The sequence below is a fragment of the Tursiops truncatus genome, chromosome 17, assembly GCF_011762595.2.
Source record: "Tursiops truncatus isolate mTurTru1 chromosome 17, mTurTru1.mat.Y, whole genome shotgun sequence".
In the NCBI taxonomy this organism is placed as follows: domain Eukaryota; kingdom Metazoa; phylum Chordata; class Mammalia; order Artiodactyla; family Delphinidae; genus Tursiops; species Tursiops truncatus.
Window position 1 is genome coordinate 37,698,176 of NC_047050.1, and position 16,395 is coordinate 37,714,570.

The following is a 16,395-nucleotide window of genomic DNA, read 5'->3' on the forward strand; positions in this document are numbered from 1 at the left end:
CATGGCTCTTCATAGTATGGCTTGCACATACTAAGCTCTCAACAGATGTTTCTTAACTTCTAAAACACTTGTGATTGTCTAACATTGGTATTCTATGAATTTGTCCAATCTATAAGAGCTTTCAGAATAAACAGAAAATGTTAAAGGAAACGAATTTGAAATCTAAAGATTTATTTTGATGCAAAGTAATACATTTTTATTGTTAACAAAGAGGATTATTTCTCTTTTAAATACATGAACAGATTTCTGTTCAGTAAATAGGTTAAGAGCTGGTTGATATATATACCATCTCCACTTGAAATGATTTTTTTAGCACTTTCAATCTCCCAAAGACATGTAAGTTGAATGATAAAAAGCAAATAAAAATAAATTAAATGCCTTATTTTAGTCAGATGCTCAAACAGGCCACCGTCCGGGGTGTTTTAATGGAACCTAAAAAGTAAACATAGCATTACACTCATCCTTTCTTTTGTCATTTACATTCAGTTTCATCCTTCACGGAAGGGTTTCTGGTGGGAAAGAGAAGTAATTGCTTTCTGCTCCCACGCCTAGGGTCTCGTGATTTCTTTGTGGACAAATCTATCATACCCTGTGGTTGTTAGTTTGTCTGGTTTGGATCCTGGCTCCTTCACTGACTAATGTCTACTCAACTGTAAAGCAAGGATAATAATAGTATCTACTTTTGAGAGTTATGGGACTCAATAAGTTAATATTTTGAACAATGTTTGTCAAATAAAAATTCCTTCTGCCACCCAAGTTTGCTTAGTCAGAAATTAAATATTGTCCCACAGGACAGCTCCTATCACAATTCCCAGCTTTCAACGGCCCTGGCCATAAGGATACTCAAGAAGCATCCTTCACAGCAACACTCTCACAGCCAAATGAAGTGGCCAGGCAAAGCCTTCGTCTGAGCGATCCAAGGCAAACTACACCACTGCTAGGATGATTCCAGAAGAGGACTTCAGCCTCTCAAACAAGTCTTGCCTATATTTCCTCTTTTTACAGACATCATTTCACTAATGAATACCACGTCCTGGATCATAATGATGCTGGAGGGAAACCATGGTTTATAACTCAAATGGCCTAAAATCACCAAGCCATACACACTTGATAGATTATTTCACAAACCCTACCCGGCAAAGGATTGGAGTAGATTTCCAGATAATTCAGTGACATTTCTTCTGAACTACCTGAAATAGTTGATCCAACCATCTGTTGGGAATTTTTGCTATTCGTCAGGGTTTCCTCAGGTACAAAGACTAAATTCAGACAGTTTCTATGGCAACTATCTGAGATGGCAAGTACATCCTTAGCAACAGAGGTCAAAGGTTTAGGGGGAGTTTTAAAAAGCCACCACCACTTGCTTTAATCTTGGACCACTCACAAATGCAGAATCAGGGCTGCTGGACTTGCAGATTAGGGCTGAAGCCTTCGTTTAATTCACTGTAGCCCAGAAAACACTGAAACCCTCCACATCCTGAATCTGTGTCCAGCCAGGATAACAACACAAAGGCAGCTAACATCTACTAGAAGCCCTTTGTCTCAGCACATGCGGAGAGATTTATATGAATTACCTTACTGATTTTTCATAAGAACCCTATGAAGCAGGTACTGTTAAAATTTCTCTCTCAAAGATCAAAAATCAAGAGGTGAGGGTCAAAACAGTTACCAGACTTGTCCAAGATCACACTGCCTGGCTAATTTCACACCTGTACTCTATTCCTATATTATTCTCTCTATGAAAGCACAAGCATCCTGATAAAGAAGACATCTAGCGGCACTGAATCTATTACACATCTTTCCAAAAATTCAAAAAGGTTTTTTTTCACTCCATAGCTGCCCTTCTTCTTCAGACGCTGACATGAGTCTGCCTTCTCAGAGGGCCGTCGGTCTAGGAGATTTGGCTCCTACAGCACATCTATTTCTGATTTGTACCCTCTCTCCTCATTTCCTTCTGACCTTCACCTCAGCAGTCTCTCATTTTTCAACCAAGCCAAGTGTTATGGGTCGAATGGTGTCCCCTGCCTCAAAATTCATGTTGGAGCCTAACCCCCAAGTACCTCGGAATGTGATTTTATTTGGAGACAGGGTCTTTACAGAGGTAATGAAGTTAGAACTAAGTCATTAGGGTGGGCCCTAATCCCATATAACTGGTGTCCTCATCAAAAGGGAAAACTTGGATGTGGAGACACACATAGAGGAAAGACAACATGAAGACACATGGGGAAGACAGCCGTCTGAGAGCCCAGGAGAAAGGCCTCAGACCAATTCTTATGGTCCTCAGAAGGAACCAGCCCTGCAGACACCTTCATTTTGGACTTTGAGCCTCCAGAAATATGACACAATAAATTTCTATTGCTTAAGCCACTCCGTCTGTGGTACTTTGTTACAGCAGCCCTAGCAAACGAATATATCAAGGAACTCTAGTTTTGACTGATAAAGGCACTGCCGTCCCAGGATAGGGTGGCCTCAGCTGGGACTTTATCCAGTTATTATACATGCAGTGCCCACGGCATCCCAGGGGGTCCACTCCAAGCTTGATTGAATCTCCTGCTGGGCTCCAGAGACTCCAAGAGGCATTTTTAGACACTCCTGTCATTTTGCCATTTATCTGAGTAAGGACAGGAAATTTCTAGGTCCCAGTTCTCAAACTCTGCAAGTAAATCAATACATAAGCATTGAGTTTTTCCCCCCTTCTTAAGAAAGCTAAGTGATAGGCAAACCTTAAATCGAGTCAGTCATGGCTCATCCCTTTTGTTAAAAAAAAAAAGTTAAGGGCTTTGAATTAAAACACTTCACCATGCTCTAAGGCTAAACCACACATTTCCAAAGAACAAAGAAGGTACAGAGGAGAGGACTGCAAAATTTGTTTTCAAATATCATAGGTGATGTGGACAGGAAAGAATGTGACTAGAATTCATAACATCACCAGAACCAAACAGCACCAAATAATCCTGTGTGCCATTTACTTTACCTCTGCACTGTATATTGCTAAGAGCAGCAAAACTTATACAGCAAGGCCAGATATGAATAAAGATCAGATAAAAAGCCTGCTCACACCATTGTTCATCAAGTAATGTTCAGATCAATCATGCCCATCTTTTGTGTTCTCACTCACAAACCTCTGGTACCAATTACATCACTTAAGGTTTAGAAAAAAATCACAGGAGGATCTGACCAATTTGCACTCTTGGCAAATTAAGGACCCGATGAAAGTGACCATCAAAAAGCTAGAAACAGACAGGCAGGCATAAAATCTGGGCTGCTGCCTTGCACTTCAGACTGATTAGGAGGGAGGAAGGAAGGACCAAGGAAGGAAAAGGAAGGGTGGATTGCCCCCTCCCCACCCAACATACACATAAATGTAAGCACTTTGTCCTCTCCCTAAACTTCGTAATAAGTATGCCAATCTTTCAGCATATGAAAATCTGGATTTACACATATGCAAAATTGAGGATGATTTCTTACTTAATCAATAGGTTCATGATCAGGTAAATAGTCTTATGAGAGGATAGATGGCTCCTCTTAAAATATTTTAAATTTCTATGATTGACTTAAATACACATTACAAGCATAATTATTAAAGAAAATAATAATGAGTTCTAAGGGATATTTTAGGAAGTGTGCTCACTCTTACTCCCAGCCGGCTATTGTCCCACCTGGTACTCCCCCAGCATGAGCAAGGGAAGGGGCAGGAGGGGTGAGGAGGTCAGAGGGAAGGGAGGCCCCCCCACATGGGGACACAGATGGCGACCCCCCCACCCCGTGGTGCTTCTCTGACATCTTAAGCAGACTGGCAGTAAGGATGTCAGTGTTGAGTTCTCCGAGGTGCACAGGTTTCCACCCCAGAAACTCTACAAGGGAGACAGAGGGAGGACTTTCTTTCTTCCATATCTAGCAGAACAACATCACAAGGGTCTTTTCTAGCCTAAAAAGGAGGGTAGAAATCACTATTTCTCAAAAAAGTGGCTTAATTATTTTTGACAAAGTGTTGCTTCATGCATTATACAACATTTCTTTGTGTATTATAAAGTGCACAGATGAGTATTTTGTCAAGATAATAAAACTACACATTCTGGCCTTAGAAATTCAGTACGAGGTAAATCTCAATTAGATCCCATCCCATATGGTTTAAACACTGAGATTTAAAACAAAACAAAACAAAAGACTTGCTATAATACTAGCTCATTTATGAGGTGACCTTGAGGCAAGGACTCTAATGACAAAAATGCACAGTCATGCTCAAGTGTAGTAGGCTAACCTTCTGATTTCTGTAATTAAATCATAATTGACAACTGGGATGGGGAAGAGAGTAAGGTGGAAATAAATTTAGTTCTATCTTCATAAAGGATGCCATACCACTATGAAATCTCACTCATTAGCTAGTTTTTTTTAATAATTGAAAGTTTAAAAAACTAGCATTTAATGAACATTTACTAAGCTAAGTACTTTGGAAGACTTATTTCATTTAAGTTTCACAACAATCCTATAGGCAGGTCCTGTTGTCATCCCACAGGACAGGAAATAGCTCAGCGAGGTTGAGGAAAGGGTGTCAGTCTGACTGCAGAGACCAAGCACAGACCCTCTGTGTGAGGAAGATGTGCTCATCCTTAGTTTAAATATTCTTTAAGGGCATAAATCTACTTTTCTGATTTCTCTTTATCTCTTACTCAGAAACACAAGTCCTAATGTTTTAAAATAATTAACATACGGTAAGAAATCATTGATTCAGAATATCATGGATGAGAGAACTCAGTGTCAGGCTTACAGAATATTTTAAGAGAAATTAAGTTTTCTTTGTGTCACATACACAATAGCCAAGGATAGCTTTGTCTGTCATATATGCATAAGTGAAAAACTCATCTTGAGTATGGTTAAAACCTCAACCACTAGGTGAATGTCTGCTTTTATTAAGTTAATATTTCTTATACCTAAATAAACGTTCATGTTTGTTCTCACAAGTAACAAATAGATAGATAGATATTCCCCTAACAAAAGTCAGTACTCTTTCCTTGTTTAATCATTGGGGAGACCACAGAACAACTAGCTCCTTCTAAATTCAACACCAGAGGTTTCCGAAGGAATACAATTGTATGCCAACAAATAAATATGTATATTTCTATCTGTGTAAACTAAGAGCCATAAAAGCACTTATTTGTCAGCCTTTGGAGAAAGGGACACAGTGGTGCTCAGCTTTCCTTCTCAGAGTCATCTCTCTTGACCTGGAAGAAAAGCGAGAGCACACTCTCCAGAGAGTTCCTTTGACAAAGGAATAGGAAGTCGAGTTGCTGCCAGGATGTATTTTGCCTTTCATAAAAGAATGGAGGAGGTACCAGAAATGCAATCTTCACCTGAATGACAGTGACTTTTCCCAGGGGACATCTTAGCCAGTTTCAAAGGATGCCACCCCACACCTCACCAGAAGGCTTATAGTGAAACATCAGAGGGGCTTTAAAATGCCTCATTAATGTTGTCCCAGAGGTCTCTGAGACTGTCCTCAATTTTTTTCATTCTTTTTTCTTTATTCTGCTCTGCAGTAGTTATTTCCGCTACTTTATCTTCCAGGTCACTTATCTGTTCTTCAGCCTCAGTTATTCTGCTATTGATCCCTTCTAGAGAATTTTTAATTTCATTTACTGTGTTGTTCATCATTGTTTGTTTGCTCTTTAGTTCTTCTAGGTCCTTGTTAACCGTTTCTTGTATTTTCTCCATTCTATTTCCAAGATTTTGGATCATCTTTACTATCAGTATTCTGAATTCTTTTTCAGGTATTTCCTCTTCATTTGTTAGGTCTGGTGTGTTTTTACCTTGCTCCTTCATCTGCTGTGTGTTTCTCTGTCTTCTCATTTTGCTTAACTTAACTGTGTTTGGGGTCTCCTTTTCGTAGGCTGCAGGTTTCATAGTTCCCGTTGTTTTTGGTGTCTGCCCCCAGTGGCTAAGGTTGGTTCAGTGGGTTGTGTAGGCTTCCTGGTGGAGGGGACTAGTGCCTGCGTTCTGGTGGCTGAGGCTGGATCTTGTCTTTCTGGTGGGCAGGTCCAATATTGGAGAGGGTGTGGAGAAAAGGGAACACTCTTGCACTGCTGGTGGGAATGTGAACTGGCACAGCCACTATGGAGAACAGTATGGAGGTTCCTTAAAAAACTAAAAATAGAACTACCATATGACCCAGCAATCCCACTACTGGGCATATACCCTGAGAAACCCATAATTCAAAAAGAGTCATGTACCATAATGTTAATTGCAGCTCTATTTACAATAGCCAGGACATGGAAGCCACCTAAATGTCCATCGACAGATGAATGGATAAAGAAGATGTGGCACATATATACAATGGAATATTACTCAGTCATAAAAAGAAACGAAATTGGTTATTCGTAGTGAGGTGGATGGACCTAGAGTCTGTCATACAGAGTGAAGTAAGTCAGAAAGAGAAAAACAAATACCGTAGGCTAACACATATATATGGAATCTAAAAAAAAAAAAAAATGGTCATGAAGAACCTAGGGGCAAGATGGGAATAAAGACACAGACCTACTAGAGAATGGACTTGAGGATACGGGGAAGGGGAAGGGGAAGCTGGGACAAAATGAGAGAGTGCCATGGACATATATACACTACCAAAATAGATAAAATAGCTAGCTAGTGGGAAGCAGCCGCATAGCACAGGGAGATCAGCTTGGTGCTTTGTGACCACCTAGAGGGGTGGGATAGGGAGGGTGGGAGGGAGGGAGACGCAAGAGGGAAGAGATATGGGGACATATGTATATGTATAGTTGATTCACTTTGTTATAAAGCAGAAACTAACGCACCATTATAATTGCTTAATTATACTCCAATAAAGATGTTAAAAAAACCAAAAAACCTCAAAAATAAATAAATAAAATGCCTCATTAAAAAAAAAAAGCAAAACTCAAGTGTTTTCTCATCCTCTCATATTATTGGACCCCACTTCTTTGGCATAGAATTGGTTTCTCCCTTGCACAATGGACAATGTAGTTATTGCAGCATTACTGGGCTTTCTCCCCTAGAGAATGAAACAGCAACTTCTCAGTTTGACCTGCATCACCTGCTTGAACTTTCTCATGGAAAGAAGAGATAATATTCATTGAACGTCTGTTGGGTGTCAGATAAGGTAATGAGTTCTTTACACGCTGATCTAATTTACTCTCACAATCACTTGGTTAGGCAAATATCTCCATTTTGTAGATGAAAAAATTAAGGTACAGTGAGCTTAAGCAATCTGTTCAGTGCTTGCTGGCTGGTAAATGATGAAACTGGCCTAACCCATCTGCCCAACCCTGAAGACTCATAAACTATATACCCAACAGTCCATGATAAACCCTCACTCAGTAAGACTCATTTGTTTCCTGGTGAGAGCTGAATGCCATCCATTTTCCATGTCACCTAAACATATGCTTTCTTCTTCTTTCAAATTATTCCTCTCTTGCTATCTAAGTTTTTGAAGAAAAATAAAGACAAGAAAATATTAGAGAATACATTGCTCTTCCAATCTCCTGTTTGGTATCCCCCATCACAGAGGGCATCTGTTCCCAGAAAGTCACTCACAATGAAAAAAAAACTGAGACAGAGGCAGGGGCTGGACCTTTGAAGACACCAATAAGCTGTACACGTTTTGACATCTCAAAATAATCACACATTAGTTGATGTTACATCTGCCAATGTGGCCAAAAGAAGGACCAGAATCTGACCAACATACACACCAGCCTTGCTTTCCCAATTGGGAAGGCAGATCTGTCTGTTTTCAAATCTTATTCCGCTTCTTTTAAGAAAGGGCGTTTTTCCTCCTATGACTTTCCCCTTCCCTGCTGTGTCCTGGGCAGTCAGTCCTAAGAATCCTAAACTGGGGGCTTCCCTGGTGGCGCAGTGGTTGAGAGTCCGCCTGCCGATGCAGGGGACGCGGGTTCGTGTCCCGGTCCGGGAAGATCCCACATGCCGCGGAGCGGCTGGACCCGTGAGCCATGGTCGCTGAGCCTGCGCGTCCGGAGCCTGTGCTCCACGGCGGGAGAGGCCACAACAGTGAGAGGCCCGTGTACCGCAAAAAAAAAAAAAAAAAAAAAAAAAGAATTCTGAATTGAATCTCACTCTAATTTTTGAAGACCACATCTGAGATATGACACTTTGTGAAAATGAGATTCCAGCCCTGATTTGTAGAGTATAAGAGCCCCAGGGCATCTCAGGGCTAGGAACTTTTTTTATATTTTAATTACAAAGAATGGGTGTAATCCACATTTAAACATCCAAAAGTTTATTCTTTTCTTTAATGTCACTACCAAGCTAGATTCAAGCCAAACCACTTCATCCAATGAATTTATAAAAGATATAGACTAATAAAAAGAAACCACGAAAGAAATTATGCTCGGTAAACAAAACATCACACTAGGAATAAACTTTCCTTCCCAGCAAATGATAACATAGCACCCCTCAAGGAATCAATTTGTCCAGCAACTTAAGTAATCCCTCCACCATCTATTCTGTCATTCGTAAAGAAATACGCTATCGACATAGTTAAGACATGTCAACGCTTACCTTTCTGTAAGTAACAAAATGGTTGTTAAAAGTTATTTTCTTCCATTCAGCTGTTGAGACTCTTGCTGGGACTTGAGTATCTTCCCCAGAGGACACTCTCCGGCTCTGCTCTGCTTCCCCAGCCTCTCCCTTCACCTTCAGTCAAACATTAACCATCGACTGGCTTTATTGATTTTCAGGAACCATCAGATGTCATAAAAGGTATTGTACTCCAGGAAAGAAATGCGTTTGTACCAAAAGAAGTTAATTCACATCTAATACATCTCAAAACAGGTTTCTGAATTTTGGAATGTAGGTTTAATAAATTAGAAGACAAGAAGAAGTTAAAGTGGAAAAACTCTCTGTGTATTCAACTATCTGTAGAGTGCGAGGTCCATGACATCCAAGAGTTTCATCCATATTTTGCTCCCCCACCACTTAGCACAGAAGACTCAGCTGACATATATTTGTGTAGATTCCGTCTTAAACACAGACAAGCACAGGGTGCCATGTCTGAGCAGTGACTCAGTTCATTGATAACCGGCCACGAGAGACATGGGAAATGACTCAGAAGGTACAGCCAATGACGTAAACGGGCTGCACCTGCTTCTGAAACCCAAGGGTCCTCTTCAAAGTCTGCATGAAACAACCAGCAGTAGCCTTCCCCCAAACCACAAACCAAGTCCTTTTTCTCACCACTCTGAGAATGGATTTGCCTGAGAGCAAGTTACTACTTTTTTCACTCAGAATGAGGTTTCCGATTAAACAACATGGCCCCAGATTTCTTAAGGCAAGGGCTCTTTTAGACAGATTCCTGATTCCCACCCCTCAGTCACTCTTGGAATCTACACTAAAGATGAGAATCAAGGTCACCTTTGTGTCAAATTTGATATCCATTCTGATATTCATTTCTGGGCTTCTCCTGAGCTGTGTTGTGTTTTCCATCTGCTAGGTGGGCGTCGAGCACAATGAAAGCACAAGAGCACAGCCCACTGTCTAGATGGGCTTCTTGCTTCCCAGATCCCCTCAAGAAGACTTAGTGATTGCTCTAAGCCTCGTTTATCTTGGGGACCGTGAAGTGAAACCATCTAGTTGCGTGCCAGTGCTTAGCATACTCAGTGGACCAGCAGGCCCAGGAAAGATCCTTCTTCCTCTGTCTCACAGCCAAGATAACTACATTGAGGGAAATGAGGTCAGTGAGGCTAAGCAGCTCTCACATTCTTAACATCTGTGCCCTCCCCTGAGCTGAATGAAATGACTCGGTTCCACAAAATCAAATAGCTTCCTCTTGTATGTTTCACTTCCCGAATCAATGACAAGCATCTCATGGCATTGCTCTGAAAGGAGTTTGCTTCTTCTTTGGAAATTTTTTGTACTTTTTAATAAGGTATGCAAAAAGTACGTTTAAATCTATAAAGTTTTCTGTAAAAGGATGTATATATATATATCACTTTTAATCCTTGTTTCTTAGCAATATTATACAGCTATGTTCATAGCATATGTTAAAAAAGATGTTTTCTTGTTTAGTCTTTACAACATGGCCTGAAGTGGATTCCATCTTATAAACAGAAAACAAAGGCACAGAGGGGTTTTACCTCTTGCCCAAGTCACACAGCCTGTGATTACAGAATCAGAACTCCAGCCCTCGTCTGTCTGAGTCAAAGCCCAACCTATTCACCACAAGTGTTGAACTTGCCAGATTATTTTCCTTCTGGCTCCAAGTAATAAAAAAATCTACAGGAAGAAATTCCTCTGTGTGAGGCCGTTACTGACAGGAGATGGCCAAGTTCCTGAACTGGGCTTTCCTATATATTTTATGCTACCTCTAGGCTGTAGCTTCCAAGTCAGAACATCAGATTGATTAAACTCTAAAAAAGCCATCAGAGAAATTAACAGGTGATTGCATCTCTGGGTTATAAAGGCTTTTCCTGTGCTCTCCATGATAACAGGTTAGCATGGTGCTCAGAGCTGTGTGTTTCATCGTTTATGTATTAACTTATGCATTTATAATTTATAAAATTATTTGGATTTTATAAGTCTAGATTAAATCCAAAGATTAAGAGCATGCACGCTTTGCCCTGTGTTTCAGAGTGAACACCAGTGCATTTTAGGAACCCATTGTCACACAAAAATGAGGCATTTCTAGTTCAGTAGTTTAATACTGACTCAGTAATAATAGGAATAATAAGGAAAATCTAATTGATGAAGATGACTAATTCCCTGTATCAGAGCGAAGTAGACATAAATTATGTATATGATGGAAACAAGTGAACAATTGGAAAGATTTGGGCAAATACTTCTGACGAACAGCTTCATGGTATTAAAACATATTAGCACTTCTGTCTATAATGTTTTAACCATTCCTCAAACATTAGCCCTAGAAAATATATAAGTAATATTTAATTTATGGACAGTGCTAGTCAGCAATGAATAAAGTTTGGAGAGCCTCCCAGATAAAAACTTTATGAAATTTGGAATGATTCTTAAAATTCAAAGTATGTTACATTTTTAATATTCCTATTACTTAAAACTCATGGTAAATGAAGTCTACGAATGCTAAATTTTTCCATTTTTCATGCACTTGCACTTTAACATGGACTTTATTTGCATTACATATCATGTGTCTTGAGAACATTTTATCATGAGCCTATCAACATACAGCCTCACCTGACAGAAGTTGGATAATACATACATACGTAACAATAATATTTTTTAATTACTCGATATCTGTCTCTTAAGGTTAACTTAATGATGGCAGAAACTTTGTCTTCCATTAGCACTCAGTAAATATTTCTTAGAATTGAACTCCTTTCAGTTGTTTAATTCCATATTTCCAAATAGGATTGCAGGCAGGCTCAACCAAGGCTGATGGGAACCCAGACAAGTGAACGATTTTGTACCCCCTCAAACCAATATTTTACATCTTTTGTTCCATATTTATTTAGTGGGATGAGGTGAAACTAATTTTCTGCTAGTGAATGTTTGAGGCTGAAGCAGAATTTTCCCTAATTCCTTTCACTGGCCAGGACAGCGTGCGTTTAAATATAAGCAATACACCCCCTACTTTTACAGCTCTTATACTCGTCTGTGGGTTTGTTTGAGTTTGGGATTCTTTTGTTGTTTTGGGCAATTTTCCAAACCAGGACACTTTAAGGCATTATTAAATGATTTAAGAGTTAGATAAGAAAATAAATCACTAATGCCAAGAAACACTGAACCATACATAATGCAGTTGCAAAATCTTAGCTAAGAGTCACCTGTGTTCAACCTAAAAATATTCAAAAAAGACAGTTTGGGGCTAATCAAGAGGTTTTTTCCCCTGCTCTCTATTCTGACAGAAGTAGATCCGGTTTGCAGTTGTTTATTTCAGAAATAGTTTTACTCCATCTACAGATGGTTGCTCCCGGCAATTAGACAAGGTCCTTGATCTGGCGCTAGTTACCCATGTCAGGAAACTGCTAGAGAATCCTGTGACTGGAATGGTTAGGAAATATCCACATCAACCATACATTGGACAAATGCCTTCTAGAGCTTTCTAAATCTGGAGAGTTTATTAAAACTGGGCCTTATGTCATGAGATCCTGGTTCAGCAGGTCTGGGGTGCAGCCCAGGGATCAACATTTTTAAAGCCCTCTGGATTCCTTATGTGGGTAATCACGTGGACCCTTCTCTGAGAAACACAGCTTAAGGATTCTCTGCTTTATCCACCAGTAAATATTCTTTAGCAAGGCCTGTGCTCGGTAGTAATTTCCCCCCATCATTTAGGATCCATTTCTGCAGGATCTGTCTCATACAACACTGCAGTTGACTTGATGTTGTACGTGAAGACCGAATCTGGCAGACACAAAGATGCTCATCTTGCCTCAGACATTTTTTTTCACAGTCTACTGAATGTTTTATTTGACCTCAGTTTTTTTCTTAATTCCAAGAAATGACAATAATCTTGTTGGTTTTCTGAGACCTATCTCTGTCTCTCTTATCAGATTTCACCAGCATGGGTCATTCCTCACATCCAGTTCACTGCCCAGACCATTGCACGTTGTTTCCACCTCCTGTACCCCATTGAAACTGCCCTCGCCAAGGTGATAACACCTCCTCATGATAATCAGAGACGCTCTCCAGGCTGCACCTTACCAGACCTCTTGAAACATCTGACACTATCCACAGCTCTCCCTGAAATGCCCTTTACCCTTGGTTTGTTTGCCAGTACTCGGTCCTGGTTTTTCTTCTACCTCTCGAGCCAGTCCCTGGTAGTCCTATTTGTAGCCTCACCAGACTCCTGGGGTCAATCCCAAGTTGTCTGGCCTCATCACTCATTCTAGGAGGTTGGATCTGTTCCCATCTGTACACCAAAGTCTCAAGTCTCTCTCACTGCCCAGATCTCTCTCTTGGTCTGGGCTTCAGTCTTTTTAGTCCAACCAATTTTTGCCAGAGCACGATCTACACTTCCCAAACGCACAACGAACTCAACATATCCAAAATTAACCACACGGTTTTAATTCCTCCCAAACAGATCCTCCTGGGACACCACTGCTTCATGCTAGCCCTGGTAGCACGTGTGCTGTGATTGATTAGTAATTCCTGTCATGGGTACAAATAGGAGACTGGCAATGGATATGCCTGGAAATCACCATCCTTGTCTAGGAGGACTCTGTGACTTGGATATTGGGGGCTCAATAAACATTGGTTTCCCTTCTCTGCTTATGAGTCTCTCACTAGACAACAAAACATTGGGACTGCCTCTGAAAATGTTGTCCTTAAGAAGTATTTCCTGGGAAAAAAATAGCCTTTTCGACAACTGGTGTTGAAACAACTGCATATCCACATGCAAAGGAATGAAGTCAAACTCCTACCTCACACCATCCAGAAAAATTAACTCAGAATGGATTAAAGACTTAAGTGTAAGAACTCTGTAAAACCCTTAGAAGAAAACAGTGGTAAATCTGTACGTCCTTAGATTTGGCAATGGTTTCTTAGATATAACAGCAAACGCACAAACAATAGAAAAAACAAATTGGACTTCATCAAAATTAAGAATCTGTGCTTCAAAGAATACTATTGAAAAAGTGAAAAGACAACCCACAGGATGGGAGAAAATACTGCAAATCACATATCTGAGAAGGGAATTGTAGCTAGAAGACGTAAAAAAAACTCTTACAATTCAAAAATAAATACATAAAAATCTAATAAAAATAGACAAAGGGTAAGAATAGACATTATTAAAGAAGGTACACAAATAGCTAACAAATATATGAAAAGATGGTCCACGTGATTAGGCGTAAGCAAAATGTAAATCAAAACCGCAATAAGATACTACTTTGTACCCATTAAGATAGCTATAATAAAAAGGACACATATAATAACAAGTATTGGAGAGGATGTGGAGAAATCAGAATCCTCATACACTTCTTGTGGGAATGTAAAATGATACAGACACTCTGGAAAAAAAATCTGGAAGTTTCCTCAAAAACTTAAACCATTGGACCTAGCAATTTCATTCTTAGGTATGTATCTAAGAAAAATGAAAACGTATGTTCAAACAAAAACTTGTACCTGAATGTTCCTGGCAGCATTATTCATAATAACCAAAAGTAAAAACACCCAAATGTCCATTCATCTGCCAAATGGGTAAACAAAATGTGGTATATCCACATAATAGGATAGTTTTCAGCCATAAAAAGGAATGAAACACTGGCATATGCTACAACATGGATAAAGCAAAAGTAGCCAGACAAAAAAAGACCAAGTACCGTATGATTCTAGTCATGTGAAATGTCCATAACAGGGAAGTTCATAGAGCTAGAAAGTAGATTAATGGTTGCCTGAGGTCAGGGAGTAGGGGGATGGGGTGGAGGGTTATAGTTAAAGGATCTGGGGTTTCTTTCTGTGCTGGTGAAAATGTTCTAAAATTCATTGTGATGATGGTTGCACAATTCTGTAAATATACTAAAAGCTATTGAATTCTATACTTTAAATGGGTGAATTTTATGTGCATTAATTTTATCTCAATAAAGCTGTTAACAAAAAAAGGAAGAGGTAAGTCCTGCAGCCAAACCCACCCTGATAGGAAATACAAGACACAGGCTAAACATTTGCAGTTACCTCAGACCAGGCATTTCAGAACAAATTCATTGTGTTCTATTATCATAGATGTTTTAAGGGTTTTTAATTATTTTATTTTCACTTAAATATACTTGTTTTACTTAGTTTACTTATTATTTGATCTCCTCTTTCATGTTTTACTGTTAAAAATGTGAATAAGAACATTTCAGTACTTGAAGATTATCTTTGCCCTGAGCAAAGAAGGAAGGAGAAGACAGTGTGACCGACAACAGGCCCTTCGGTCTCTCTCCTAGTGTTTCAGGTCAGGCAGTTCAACACTAGAGAAACCCTTTAAACTCACTGCCCACCCAAAAGGGAAGAAAATTTTCTTTCTACACGACCACACCTAGCAACTCGGAAGAAAAAGGAGAAATTTTTTTCTCCCTTTGCTCTTTCCACTCAGGGTAATATTAAGCCTAGTGTCAGTAACAACCCAGGAGAATTTCTGGAAAACTTCTGTTATCTTAAGCCTGAAATTTCCCAGTTGCTACATGAGAAAATCCAGGAGCTGAAATCTCACATCTACGATCTACTTAGTTCCCCTGCCTCTGCCAGTCCTCAGGAGCTTCTCACAGTGCAGAGGAGGGGAGGAGGGGGGCCACTGGGGAGAGATTCTCGGGGGTCACCAATGAACGCTCAGGAAACGCCAGGTCTCCCTCACAAAGCATGGGGGAGGCCCTGCAGAGCATCTTGAATTAAACTGCTAGAATCCCACTCACCCCCATGCCCCTAATTTAAACCTGATGAGCTTGACCAGTGTGTCACAGAGGCAGGGCTCCAGAGGGACTATTTTTAAATCTGTTCCCCAAACATGAGAAACAAAGGGGATTGCCTAGAACCAGGACTATATCCAAACAGACTTACAAGACAGAGGTGGCTGTACCGTCTCTAAGTTACAAATACAAAAGAAAACTAATAACAGTTAACAACACAGGCCTTGACTAAAAGTTAACCAAAACCCACCACTCTTTTCTAACCCCTGAAAGAATTTTCTGAAGACAAATAATAAATTTTCAGGACTGAGGTTCTTAGCCCTGGCTGCGTGGAATCATAGGGATTCTGATAGGATTGGTGTTTGATGACCTGACAGCAACCATCTCTAGGTTCTTCTTGGTACCAAAGGCACAGCTCAGGCTGAGACCCACCGATCTAATGCGGGCCTTTGCCGGGCACTTTCCGAATTGGTCTAAGCATAGTATCTCATTTAATCCTCACAACGAAACTGGGAGGTCATTATTTTTACTACTTTACAAATAAGGAAACTGAGGAACAAAGAAGATAAAAATGGACTCTCCAAGGCTTGAATCCAGGTGTGAATTAAAAAAAAAAAAAATCAAAGCACTTCACAGCTGCCCTGGGCTGAGCTCCTGTAGAATGCGTCTCCTACGCAGCTCTACTTACCTACCAGGCACGACAATTAGATGCGCAGCTCAGTCCGCTAGGCAGATGCATCAGCTCACAGAGCCACAGCCAAAACGTCAACACTTCCACCCTAGGAGCATTCTCACCAGCTGTCCGTCCACTCCACCTTTTCTGAGAGTTACTTCGCTGGGAATCCTGCCCGGGCTGTGAAACCTGCCCGGGTGTCATTTCCATGCGCTGATAACATCAACCGCTTTATCCCATAGAGCGCTTTCTCCCCAGATCTCTTCCCCAGCTGTGTCCTCTTAGATGTCCCCCTGACCTCTCTTGTCATGCAGCAAGAGCATCACCTGGCTGACTTGGATCTAGTCTGTCTCTCAGCTGGTCTGGAGGAAGGTCACCCTC

The 16,395-nt window shown here is 40.4% G+C and overlaps 1 protein-coding gene across 1 annotated transcript in view; it reads right to left on the reverse strand.

Moving 5' to 3' along the window:
* The window catches only part of CDH17 (cadherin 17), a 99,926-nt gene extending 90,827 nt beyond the window's left edge, over nucleotides 1-9,099 (reverse strand). The window contains exon 1 of the mRNA XM_033842714.2: nucleotides 8,548-9,099. The gene's annotated coding sequence lies outside the window, so the exon portion shown is untranslated. The remainder of the gene's footprint in view (nucleotides 1-8,547) is intronic.
* Between the last annotated feature and the right edge of the window lie 7,296 nt (nucleotides 9,100-16,395).